Below are 13,979 nucleotides of genomic sequence, written 5' to 3'. Positions count from 1 at the left end.
AAACACAGAGACAAGGAACAATCAGCCACAAAATACTCAAAGAATATGGCTGCCTAAATATGGTTCCCAATCAGAGACAACGATAAACACCTGCCTCTGATTGAGAACCACTCTAGGCAACCATAGGCGTACCTAGAATACTATACTAAACACAATCCCATAAACTGCAAAACCCCTAGACAAAACAAACCACATAAATCACCCATGTCACACCCTGGCCTGACCAAAATAATAAAGAAAACACAAAATACTAAGGCCAGGGCGTGACAGTACCCCCCCCAAAGGTGCGGACTCCCGGCCGCACACCTAAACCCATAGGGGAGGGTCTGGGTGGGCGTCTATCCACGGTGGCGGCTCTGGCGCGGGACGTGGACCCCACTCCAACTTAGTCTTTGTCCACCTCCTTAGCGTCCTTAGATTGGCGACCCTTGCCGCCGACCTTGGCCTAGTAACCCTAACAAAGAGCCCCACTGGACTGATGACAGGCGGGAGACTCTGGCGGCTCATGACAGGCGGGAGACTCTGGCGGCTCATGACAGGCGGGAGACTCTGGCGGCTCATGACAGGCGGGAGACTCTGGCGGCTCATGACAGGCGGGAGACTCTGGCGGCTCATGACAGGCGGGAGACTCTGGCGGCTCATGACAGGCGGGAGACTCTGGCGGCTCATGACAGGCGGGAGACTCTGGCGGCTCATGACAGGCGGGAGACTCCGGCAGCGCTGGAGAGGAGGAAGACTCTGGCAGCGCTGGACAGGCGAGAGACTCCGGCAGCGCTGGAGAGGAGGAAGGCTCTGGCAGCGCTGGACGGGCGAGGCGCACTGTAGGCCTGATGCGTGGTGCTGGCACTGGTGGTGCTGGGCCGAGGACACGCACAGGATCCTCCAGAGGTGCGGGAAGATGCCACCGGAGGGCTGGTGTGTGGAGGTGGTACTGGATAGACCGGACCGTGCAGGCGCACTGGAGCTCTTGAGCACCGAGCCTGCCCAACCTTACCTGGTTGAATGCTCCCAGTCGCCCTGCCAGTGCGGCGAGGTGGAATAGCCCGCACTGGGCTATGCAGGCGAATCGGGGACACCGTGCGTAAGGCTGGTGCCATGTAAGCCGGCCCAAGGAGACGCACTGGAGACCAGATGCGTAGAGCCGGCTTCATGACACTTGGCTCGATGCCCACTCTAGCCCGGCTGATACGAGGAGCTGGTATGTACCGCACCGGGCTTTGCACCCGCACTGGAGACACCGTGCGCTCCACAGCATAGCACGGTGCCTGCCCGGTCTCTCTAGCCCCCCGGTAAGCACAGGAAGTTGGCGCAGGTCTCCTACCTGGCTTCACCATACTCCCTGTGTGCCTCCTCCCAATAATTTTTTGGGGCTGACTCTCGGGCTTCCTTGCCAACCGTGTTCCCTCGTATCGCCGGCTCCTCTCTCCGGCTGCCTCTGCTCTCCTAAGTACCTCCACCTGTTCCCATGGGAGGCGATCCTTTCCCGCCAGGATCTCCTCCCAAGTGTAGCAACCCTTGCCGTCCAACACATCATCCCATGTCCATTCCTCCTTGCGCTGCTCCTGCTGCCTGTCACCACGCCGCTTGGTCCTGTTGTGGTGGGTGATTCTGTTGCGGTTTTCTTCTGGTGAAAGAGAGGAGGACCAAAATGCAGAGTGGTTATCTTTATACATCTTTAATGAAAGATGAAAAATACGAACAATTTACAAAACAAGAAACGTGAAAAACTGAAACAGCCCTATCTGGTGCAACAAACACAGAGACAAGGAACAATCACCCACGAAATACTCAAAGAATATGGCTGCCAATCATATGGTTATATGGTTCCCAATCAGAGACAACGATAAACACCTGCCTCTGATTGAGAACCACTCTAGGCAACCATAGACTTATCTAGAATACTATTCCAAACACAATCCTATAAACTACAAAACCCCTAGACAAAACAAACCACATAAATAACCCAAGTCACACCCTGGCCTGACCAAAATAATAAAGAAAACACAAAATACTAAGGCCAGGGCGTGACAAAACCAACCGTGACGCTATATAATACTAGTGCAGACACAGGCAACTAGACAAAGACAATAACCCACAAATTACCCAAGGAATATGGCTGCCTAAATATGGTTCCCAATCAGAGACAACGATAAACAGCTGTCTCTAATTGAGAACCAATCTAGGCAGCCATAGACATAAAAAACACCTAGACTAGTAACCCCATAAACCTACAAAACCCCTAGACAGTACAAAAACACACATCACCCATGTCACACCCTAACCTAACCAAAATAATAAAGAAAACAAAGAATACTAAGGTCAGGGTGTGACAGCCGCAGCAATGTTCCAACATCTAGTGGAAAGCCTTCCCAGAAGAGTGGAGACCGTTACAACAGCAAAGGGGGAACCAACTCCATTTTAATGCCCATGATTTTGGAATGAGATGTTTGGTCATGTAGTGTATATTGCAAGCAAAAATTAAAAATTAATGATTTTATTTTATACTAATACAATTGCTTGGAGAAAGACATTTTGTTTAACATATAGTATAATTTCTTCCAAAAAGAGTTATCAAAATTATTGGCACACCTGTTTCAATAACTTTCAATACCTTTTTTTATGAGATTGGACACATTGGTACGAATCTTAAACAGCGGAGGCTGGTGGGAGGAGCTATAGGACGGGCTTAATGGAATGGAATAAATGGACCAGAGTCAAACATGTGGTTTCCATGCGTTTGATTTAATTCCATTCCAGCTATTACAATGAGCCCGTCCTCCTATAGCTCCTCTCACCAGCCTCCACTGATCTTAGACCATTCCTCCATACAGAATCTTTCTCGATCTTTTATATCATTAATCTGCACTTATGTCCTGTCCTCTTAAACTCAAACCAACAGGTTATCAATGGGGTTAAAGTCCTGAGACCGAGATGGTCAAATAACTAATTATTTGTGGATTTTGATGTGGAAGGCAGTGCTCTGTCCGTACACTCCACGCTTGATTAGAACCTAGACGCTCCTGGTGGGCTGGCGAGGCAGAGGACAGAGTGCGTCATTAGTGTAGAAAAAATAAAAGTAACAGATGGGACTGTCACCACGTAGCTTCTTTTCTGGGTTTCATTAAAGGAATCTCTTTCTGAGAAGCTGTAGTGGTAGCCTGGCAAGCCTATTAGAAGTGGCTATGGGCGCTAAACTCTGTGACATGATTTCTGACACGTTCGCGTGTTAGACGGAACTCAGACATTTCCAACTTGCCAACTGGTTGTAGTTATACACGTGCCACGTTCCACCAGTTAGCAAGACGGATTTTTCAGAGTTCCGACTCGTACGTGAACGCAGCAGAAATACCAGGGTTGAATGGTGCATATGTAGGAGTATCGTGTTATTCACAACCCACGCTGTTCTCAGGGCAGGCATGCCGGTTTTGTCTACAATAAGTGAGAGGTTAGGAGATTTTACACAGCAGGTTAAGGATAATTAGGTTAAGGTCAGGCAAAGTTTAGGATTAGCTAAAATGCTCAAATTCTCCCTGAAGCGACTCAGAAATATCTAATTTACAATCAGACCTGTCCTGAAATCACCCTCCGTTTCCACTAATGTGATTATGTGTGTACGTAGCAGACCAGATGTACAGTGGATGATCCCAACACCTTAGCTCCTTAACCCCTTAGTCTATAGGCCATGGTACTACTGTACATCTGTGTTTCTAAGTAACTCTGTCTTAGTGGAATTGGTTTCCATGAAACAGGCTCTGTGGCTTTAATGTGACCAATACTGGACAGAAAATCCTGTGTACTGAGACTCCATCAGGGACTGCCTGCATCCACTGTGCATCTTACTATACTTGAGGACCAACAATTGATTCCAAATCAAAATCCTATTTTCCCTAACCCCTAAAACAGTCTTTAGAAGTGAGGACCAGAAAAAGTCTCAGTTCTCTGAATTTTAGTTTTTTCAGGTGAGGACTTCCGGTTGATTTACTGTTCAGGTGAGGACTTCCGGTTGGTTTACTGTTCTGGTGAGGACTTCCGGTTGGTTTACTGTTCTGGTGAGGACTTCCGGTTGGTTTACTGTTCAGGTGAGGACTTCCGGTTGGTTTACTGTTCAGGTGAGGACTTCCGGTTGGTTTACTGTTCTGGTGAGGACTTCCGGTTGGTTTACTGTTCTGGTGAGGACTTCCGGTTGGTTTACTGTTCAGGTGAGGACTTCCGGTTGGTTTACTGTTCTGGTGAGGACTTCCGGTTGGTTTACTGTTCAGGTGAGGACTTCCGGTTGGTTTACTGTTCTGGTGAGGACTTCCGGGAGTACAGGCTTTACTGAATGACAACAAAGACAAATAGTTTGGGGCCTCGTCTCAGAGGACTGCTGAGCAGCTGGCATCGATCCCCACCCGTCTGGGAGAACATGCATCCGATGACGGGCCTTTAGTTGGTGGTGGAAGGTCGTTGGAAGACTGTTGCTACAAAACAGCAAGTGAGAGACAGGAGGTGAGTTGGCATCAATACTCCCATAGGCTTATGCCCATTGCTTGAAAGAACCGAGTGATTATTGCACAAGTGAGGTCATAGGTTATTCAGGAAGTGCTCATAGGCTGAAGTGAAAAGGCGAGTGACATTCCGCAAGCTTGCTACCAGTGAAGGATATGCTTCCAAGGTGAACTAATAGCTACCATATAAAACACCCGCTCTGCTAATGAGGTAACATTGTAAACACTCTAGAAGAAAAAGAAACGCACACCTATTAAGACGAGGTGCTGGCCAGCGGAGTGGAAACTTGAAAATAAAAGAGAGCCGCACACTCTTGGAGCTCAGATGCAAAAATGTAATACCAACGTTTCGACAGCCAAGCTGTCTTCATCAGGGTATAATCACAAACACTGCGGGATGAGTCGTTCATATAGTGTCAGAAGACACAGGTGTCTGTAATCATGGCCAGGAGTGGCCTAATATCATTGGTTAATAATCAAATATTAAAATGTCATACAAAGAACAGCATACAAACAAATGGATAGCATACGATCATAGATTAATTTCACTATACAAGTTTACACACAATTACAGTGGCAAAGTCACAATAATCACAAGAATGGCTTCAGATCAAAGTCTACGTTGAGACCGAAGGGCGCAAGGGTCTTTAAATTAAAGATCCAGGCAGCCTCTCGTTTTAACAATAAATTATCAAGGTCACCCCCTCTCCTAGGGAGGGTGACATGTTCGATGCCAATATAACGCAGAGACCAAATCGAGTGGCCTGCCTCCAAGAAGTGGGCCGCAACTGGATAAGTAAAGTTTTTACACCTAATGGTGCTACGATGCTCTGAAATACGTACTTTTAATTCGCGCTTTGTTTTACCTACATAATTTTTACCACAAGGACAAGTTATAAGATAAATAACTGCCTTAGTGGAGCACGTAATAACACCTTTTATTGGGATCGATTTCCCTGTTTGTGGGTGTTTGAAGGATCTACATTTATAAGTGCCATTGCATTGAGCACAGCCATTACATTTGTAATTTCCATCCAGTAGGGGCGCAAATAGACGTTGTTCAGGAATATCTTGGGGTGGTAAATCAGAGTTTACCAATTGGTCTCTGAGATTTCTGCCCCGCGAGAATACGACCAAGGGAAGGTCCGAAAACACATTACCGAGACTATCATCGGATTTTAGGATGTGCCAATGTTTGTGAACAATTCCCTTAATTTGTTCAGAGCACTTTGAATAGCGGGTAGTTAGAACGCAAGAATGCGTCTTTTTACGAGACTGACCTTGAAAAAGGTCATGTCTCGTTTTGTTTTGAATTTTCTCAATGGCAATATTAATCTGATCATTCTTGTAGCCCCTCTCCTTGAACTTTCTTTGCGTCTCAGCCATATTTCTGTCGAAATCGGACTGTTTTTTGCAAATTCTTTTGATTCGACAGAATTGGCTGTAGGGCAAACTATTTTTCAAGGGAAGTGGGTGACAACTATATCAGCCCTCAACAAACTGTTACGATCAGTAGGCTTCCTGTAAAGATCAGTGTATAGAACATTATCTTCACACAAGATCAGAAGATCAAGAAAACTGATTTGACGTGTATCAGATTGCATAGTAAATCTCAGATGCTCAGAACAGGAGTTAAGAAAAGCATGGAACGCCTGGAGCTGTTCTGCATCACCCCTCCATAGAACAAAAAATCATCAATATACCGTTTCCAAATAATGATGTGAGGCAAGAAAACATTTTTGAGAGGATTAAAAATAGACTGTTTCTCCATGTAACCCACATACAAATTAGCATAGTTAGGAGCCATGGGGGATCCCATAGCAGTCCCTTTAATCTGAATAAAGAAATCATTTAAAAACATGAAATAGTTATGCGTGAGTACTATTTCAGCCAATGTTACAATGCATGCACTGGAAGGTAGTTCATAAGGGTCACGTTGCAGAAGAAAATGTTCCATAGCTTCAATACCGCCCTCGTGTGGAATATTAGTGTATAATGACTCAACATCAAAAGTAACTAACAAGGTATTCTCAGGGAGAGGATCAAGAGATTCAATGATAGAGATCATACTGCTGGTGTCCTTTACAAAGGAGGGGAGCTGTTCTGCGAGTGGTCTAATAAAAAAGTCAACGAAAGTAGATAGAGAGGCCGTTACTGCATCAATGCCCGCTACAATAGGGCGCCCTGGAGGTTGTGTAACATTCTGATGTAATGTCGGCAAAGTATAGAAAGTGGCAATTTTAGGGTGTTGAATAGCCAAAAAAGCATGTTCTTTTATGGTTATCTGACCAGAACTTAAATACCCATCTAGGACAGTGAAGATGGTATTCTGAAATTGGGAAGTGGGGTCACTTCTGAGTTTGTTGTAAAAGGTGTTGTCAAGCAGCTGTCTATGACACATTGTAAACACTACCATGTGATTACACGCAATGCCACCGGGATAGGAAACAATGTGAATTATATTGTGCTTACTAGATAAAAATGTGAAAATGACAAGCCATTCAGACCAGCCTTGCTTACTGAACTTTCGTAAACCGCATTAAAACGTGTTCACACACACAATTTCTGAATTCCCTAATTTCAACTAGTTCGTGAAACGCAGCAGAAGTACCTGGGTTGAATGGTGCATATGCAGGAGTATCGCGTTATTCACAACCCACGCTGTTCTCAGGGCAGGCATGCCGGTTTTGACTAGAAGTGACTGTTTGTAGCAGGTTAGGAGAACTTACGCAGGTTAGTATAATTAAAGTGGCAGGTTAGGAGAATTAGGTTAAGGTTAGGAAATGGGTTAGGATCTAGCTACAACCAGGCCTGCCCTGAGAACACCCTCTGTTTCCACTAATGTGATTGTGTGTACAGTCATTGCTAAAAGTTTTGAGAATGACACAAATATTAATTTTCAAATTCTGCTGCCTCAGTTTGTATGATGGCAATTTGCATATACCCCAGAATGTTATGAAGAGTGATCAGATGAATTGCAATTAATTGCAAAGTCCTTCTTTGCCATGAAAATGAACTGAATCCCAAAAAACATTTCCATCCCAAAAAACATTTCCACAGCATTTCAGCCCTGCAACAAAAGGACCAGCTGACATCATGTCAGTGATTCTCTCGTTAACACAGGTGTGAGTGTTGACGAGGACAAGGCTGGAGATCACTATGTTTATTTTTTACATTTTATTTAACCAGGTAGTCTAGTTGAGAACAAGTTCTCATTTGCAACTGCGACCTGGCCAAGATAAAGCATAGCAATTTGACACATACAACAACACAGAGTTTACACATGGAGTAAACAAAACAGTCAATAATACAGTAGAACAAAAGAAAACAAAAAGTCTCTATACAGTGTCACGGCTCCTCCTCTGCAGTGCAGGGGCGGTTCCTCCTGCAGGCAGAGGAGGGTCGTTAGTGATTGGAGCCACCTGGGCTCAGGGCATTTAAATGGCTTCTCTAATCACTCTTCTCTCTCTCTCTGCTCCTCCAGGTATGATCCTGTTTTGTTTGTTCCTTTGTAGTTTTGCATAGTTTTCAATCAGTCAGTCATTCACACACACAGATTCACACATCCCTGCACTTTACAAACACCTCATCTACATTATGATACTTTCACACCTCAGTCCTTTTTCTTTGTTTAAAGTTAATCGTTTTGTTTACAATAAACAACCTTTTTGATTGGCCGATACCTGTTGTTTGTGTCCCCTCATAGTTTGGTTTATAATAAACAACCTTTTTGATTGGCCGATACCTGTTGTTTGTGTCCCCTCATAGTTTGGTTTATAATAAACAACCTTTTTGATTGGCCGATACCTGTTGTTTGTGTCCCCTCATAGTTTGGTTTATAATAAACAACCTTTTTGATTGGCCGATACCTGTTGTTTGTGTCCCCTCATAGTTTGGTTTATAATAAACAACCTTTTTGATTGGCCGATACCTGTTGTTTGTGTCCCCTCATAGTTTGGTTTATAATAAACAACCTTTTTGATTGGCCGATACCTGTTGTTTGTGTCCCCTCATAGTTTGGTTTATAATAAACAACCTTTTTGATTGGCCGATACCTGTTGTTTGTGTCCCCTCATAGTTTGGTTTATAATAAACAACCTTTTTGATTGGCCGATACCTGTTGTTTGTGTCCCCTCATAGTTTGGTTTATAATAAACAACCTTTTTGATTGGCCGATACCTGTTGTTTGTGTCCCCTCATAGTTTGGTTTATAATAAACAACCTTTTTGATTGGCCGATACCTGTTGTTTGTGTCCCCTCATAGTTTGGTTTATAATAAACAACCTTTTTGATTGGCCGATACCTGTTGTTTGTGTCCCCTCATAGTTTGGTTTATAATAAACAACCTTTTTGATTGGCCGATACCTGTTGTTTGTGTCCCCTCATAGTTTGGTTTATAATAAACAACCTTTTTGATTGGCCGATACCTGTTGTTTGTGTCCCCTCATAGTTTGGTTTATAATAAACAACCTTTTTGATTGGCCGATACCTGTTGTTTGTGTCCCCTCATAGTTTGGTTTATAATAAACAACCTTTTTGATTGGCCGATACCTGTTGTTTGTGTCCCCTCATAGTTTGGTTTATAATAAACAACCTTTTTGATTGGCCGATACCTGTTGTTTGTGTCCCCTCATAGTTTAGTTTATAATAAACAACCTTTTTGATTGGCCGATACCTGTTGTTTGTGTCCCCTCATAGTTTGGTTTATAATAAACAACCTTTTTGATTGGCCGATACCTGTTGTTTGTGTCCCCTCATAGTTTGGTTTATAATAAACAACCTTTTTGATTGGCCGATACCTGTTGTTTGTGTCCCCTCATAGTTTGGTTTATAATAAACAACCTTTTTGATTGGCCGATACCTGTTGTTTGTGTCTCCTCATAGTTTGGTTTATAATAAACAACCTTTTTGATTGGCCGATACCTGTTGTTTGTGTCCCCTCATAGTTTGGTTTATAATAAACAACCTTTTTGATTGGCCGATACCTGTTGTTTGTGTCCCCTCATAGTTTGGTTTATAATAAACAACCTTTTTGATTGGCCGATACCTGTTCGTGTCCCCTCATTTTTGCCTCAGGCTATGAGCCGGCCTGTGACAACAGTGAGTGCAAATGAGGTAAGATAAGGGAGTTAAGGCAATAAATAGGCCATGGTGGCGAAGTAATTACAATATAGCAATTAAACACTGGAAGGGTAGATGTGCAGAAGATGAATGTGCAAGTAGAGATACTGGGGTGCAAAGGAGCAAGACAAATAAATACTGTATGGGGGATGAGGTAGGTAGATAGATGGGCTATGTACAGGTGCAGTGATCTGTGAGCTGCTCTGACAGCTGGTGCTTAAAGCTAGTGAGGGAGATATGAGTCTTCAGCTTCAGAGAATTTTGCAGTTCGTTCCAGTCATTGGCAGCAGAGAACTGGAAGGAAAGACAACCAAAGGAGGAATTGGCTTTGGGGGTGACCAGTGAGATATACCTGCTGGAGCGCGTGCTACGAGTGGATGCTGCTATGGTGACCAGTGAGCTGAGATACGGCGGGGCTTTACCTAGCAGAAAGTGCTTGTAGACAACCTGTAGCCAGTGGGTTTGGCGACGAGTATGAAGCGAGGGCCAACCAACGAGGGCATATAGGTCGCAGTGGTGGGTAGTGTATGGGGCTTTGGTGACAAAACGGATGGCACTGTGATAGACTGCATCCAGTCTGTTGAGTACAGTGTTGGAGGGTATTTTATAGATGACATCACCGAAGTCGAGGATCGGTAGGATGGTCAGTTTTACGAGGGTATGTTTGGCAGCATTAGTGAAAAACATCAGGGACAGACTGATATTCTGCTAAAGGTACAGGGATTGGACTGCTGAGGACTGGGGTAAAGTCATTTTCTCTGATGAATCCCCTTTTCGATTGTTTGGGGCATCTGGAAAACAGCTTGTCCGGAGAAGACAAGGTGAGCGCTACCATCAGTCCTGTGTCATGCCAACAGTAAAGCAACCTGAGACCATTCATGTGTGGGGTTGCTTCTCAGCCAAGGGAGTTGGCTCACTCACAATTTTGCCTAAGAACACAGCCATGAATAAAGAATGGTGCCAACACATCCTCCGAGAACAGCTTCTCCCAACCATCCAGGAACAGTTCGGTGACGAACAATACCTTTTCCAGCATGATGAAGCACCTTGCCATAAGGCAAAAGTGGTAACTAACTGGCTCGGGGAACAAAACATCAATATTTTGGGTCCATGGCCAGGAAACTCCCCAGACCTTAATCCCATTGAGAACTTGTGGCCAATCCTCAAGAGGCGGGTGGACAAACAAAAACCTACAAATTCTGACAAACTCCAAGCATTGATTGTGCAAGAATGGGCTGCCATCAGTCAGGATGTGGCCCAGAAGTGAATTGACAGCATGCCAGGGCCGAATTGCAGAAGTCTTGAAAAAGAAGGGTCAACACTGCAAATATTGACCCTTTGCATCAACTTTATGTAATTGTCAATAAAAGCCTTTGACACTTATGAAATGCTTGTAATTATACTTCAGTATTCCATAGTAACATCTGACAAAAATATATAAAGAAACTGAAGCAGCAAACTTTGTGGATATTAATATTTGTGTCATTCTCAAAACTTTTGGCCACGTCTGTATGTAGCAGACCAGATGTACAGTGGATGATCCCACCACCTTAGCCTACAGGCTATGGCACCTTACAGTGGATGATCCCACCACCTTAGTCTACAGGCCATGGCACCTTACAGTGGATGATCCCACCACCTTAGTCTACAGGCCATGGCACCTTACAGTGGATGATCCCACCACCTTAGTCTACAGGCCATGGCACCTTACAGTGGATGATCCCACCACCTTAGTCTACAGGCCATGGCACCTTACAGTGGATGATCCCACCACCTTAGCCTACAGGCCATGGCACCTTACAGTGGATGATCCCACCACCTTAGCCTACAGGCCATGGCACCTTACAATGGATGATCCCACCACCTTAGTCTACAGGCCATGGCACCTTACAGTGGATGATCCCACCACCTTAGCCTACAGGCCATGGCACCTTACAGTGGATGATCCCACCACCTTAGCCTACAGGCCATGGCACCTTACATTGCCAATTGTTTCAGGCATTATTGCCATTAAGCATTTCTAAGTAACTCCTTGTCTTAATGACATTGGTTTTCGATGAAACAAACTCTTTGGCTTTAGTGGTACCAGTACTAGACAGAAGATCCAGGGTACAGAGACTTCACCAGGCACTGCCTGCATCAACGGTGCCAACCAGGTAGTCTCACACACAAACGTATTCAATTATAAATGGTTCAAGATGTTTTGTCTGCAGTTTTAGATCCACTGTAGATAAGATGTTGAAACGACATTGGCATCCTGACCACAGTATCTTTAACTGTGCTACAGGATCTGATTTGCTTTCCATACTAATAAATAAACACTGAAGGGATCAACATCTGATGTCATGTTGATATGCTGTACAATTAATCCAAAACCAGTCCAGTCCCATTACAACATTCATCTAAAACCAGTCCAGTTCCATTCATCTAAAACCAGTCCAGTTCCATTAATCTAAAACCAGTCCAGTTCCATTCATCTTAAACCAGTCCAGTTCCATTCATCTAAAACCAGTCCAGTCCAGTTCCATTCATCTAAAACCAGTCCAGTTCAGTTCCATTCATCTAAAACCAGTCCAGTTCCATTCATCTAAAACCAGTCCAGTCCAGTTCCATTCATCTAAAACCAGTCCAGTCCAGTTCCATTCATCTAAAACCAGTCCAGTTCCATTCATCTAAAACCAGTCCAGTCCAGTTCCATTCATCTAAAACCAGTCCAGTTCCATTCATCTAAAACCAGTCCAGTCCAGTTCCATTCACCTAAAACCAGTCCAGTCCAGTTCCATTCATCTAAAACCAGTCCAGTTCATTGCAACATTCCATGCGGCTGGACTCCACCAAAAGCCTTAAGAGTGTCGTTAGAGGGTGATGTTAGTGGTGCCTAATTCATTGATTCTTATTAGAAGCCTGTATGATAATAAACGTAGGTCCATTATGTAGTTGTGAATCATTTCAGTTTCAGATAGAAATGTGAGTTATAGACCTGTCATTCCCATTTAAAGACAATCCGGTAAGCGGTAGATCCGTTCTGTGCATTTTACTTTGAGCTTCAAAAAGCTGAAAATACAAAGTTTTAGGTTATTGGAAAGATATTTCACAACAGTTTAGGTGATACAATGATTCTCTAGAGTCTACAGGGAACACAGTCAATGAGATGACAAAACAAGACAAAGGAGAGCTAGGGGTTTTATGGATTTAATGGTCTCGTTTAAAGGTGATAGACAATACATACAAAAATACCTTTTCCAATACAACTTGTTGCCCTACAAAAAAAACAACTGATAAATGACCTGTTTAATTGTTTCTCAAAAAGCACAGAGAAAGTTGTTGGAAAACCGAGTGGTGTAAAAGTCATTGAGAGGCTTCAGCTGTTAGAACAGATGATACAAAACCGTACAAATACACACAAAGCAATAAGAAAACAAAAGATATGAAGAGAATACGCCTGTTATAATACATAGGGTGAGTCCCAAATAACACCCTATTTCCCTATTTAGTGCACTACTCTTGACCAGAGCCCCATGTAGGGAATAGGGTGCCATTTGGGATGCAAGCAGATGCTTTCTGTACACCGAACCAGGGTAGAATGGAGAGAGAGAGAGATCACTGTTTAACAGAGAGCAGGGCTTGTACTCAAAAGGGCCTCAGAGCACCACAGCTGATCTACAGTCGGTTTTGACGTTTAAATCAGATAAGCTGTGTGGTTCAAGCCCTGAATGCTGATTGGCTGACATCCATGGTATATCAGAGAGTATACCACGGGTATAACAAAACATTTATTTTTTACTGTTGTAATTACATTGATAATCAGTTTATAATAGCAATAAAGCACCTCGGGGGTTTGTGGAATATGGACAATAAACCACGGCTAAGGGCTGTATCCAGGCACTCCTCGTTGCGCATTAGAACAGCCCATAGCCGCTGAATATTGGCCGTATACCACACCCGCTCGTGGCCGATTGCTTAAAACGAACAACATTATATAGACAAGGGGGACCTGATCCTAGATCAGCACTCGTACTCAGAAATTTTGTGAGTATGAGTCCTGAAATTTGATTTGAGAGGTCAACTCCTCGACCAGACCGCATCTGAAATTGCACCCTATTCCCTACAGAGGGCACTTCTATTGACCAGGGCCTTATTGACCAGGGCCGTTTATGGCTCTGGTCAAAAGTAGTACACTATATATAGAATAGGGTGCTTTTTGGGACTCAGGCCAGGATGACCCCAGGAGACGCCATGTTTAAGAACCTCCACGGGAGGTGCAGAGGATCAACACCCCACACTGAGGGAATTACAACACACACACACTAACTCATGTACACCAGCATCCTCACACACACACACACACACACACACCAGCAAAAGCTTGAA

Source organism: Oncorhynchus clarkii, unplaced genomic scaffold (genome assembly GCF_045791955.1).
Source record: "Oncorhynchus clarkii lewisi isolate Uvic-CL-2024 unplaced genomic scaffold, UVic_Ocla_1.0 unplaced_contig_9350_pilon_pilon, whole genome shotgun sequence".
Taxonomy (NCBI): domain Eukaryota; kingdom Metazoa; phylum Chordata; class Actinopteri; order Salmoniformes; family Salmonidae; genus Oncorhynchus; species Oncorhynchus clarkii.
The sequence above is the reverse complement of the archived record's forward strand: the minus strand, read 5'-3'. Positions refer to the sequence as shown.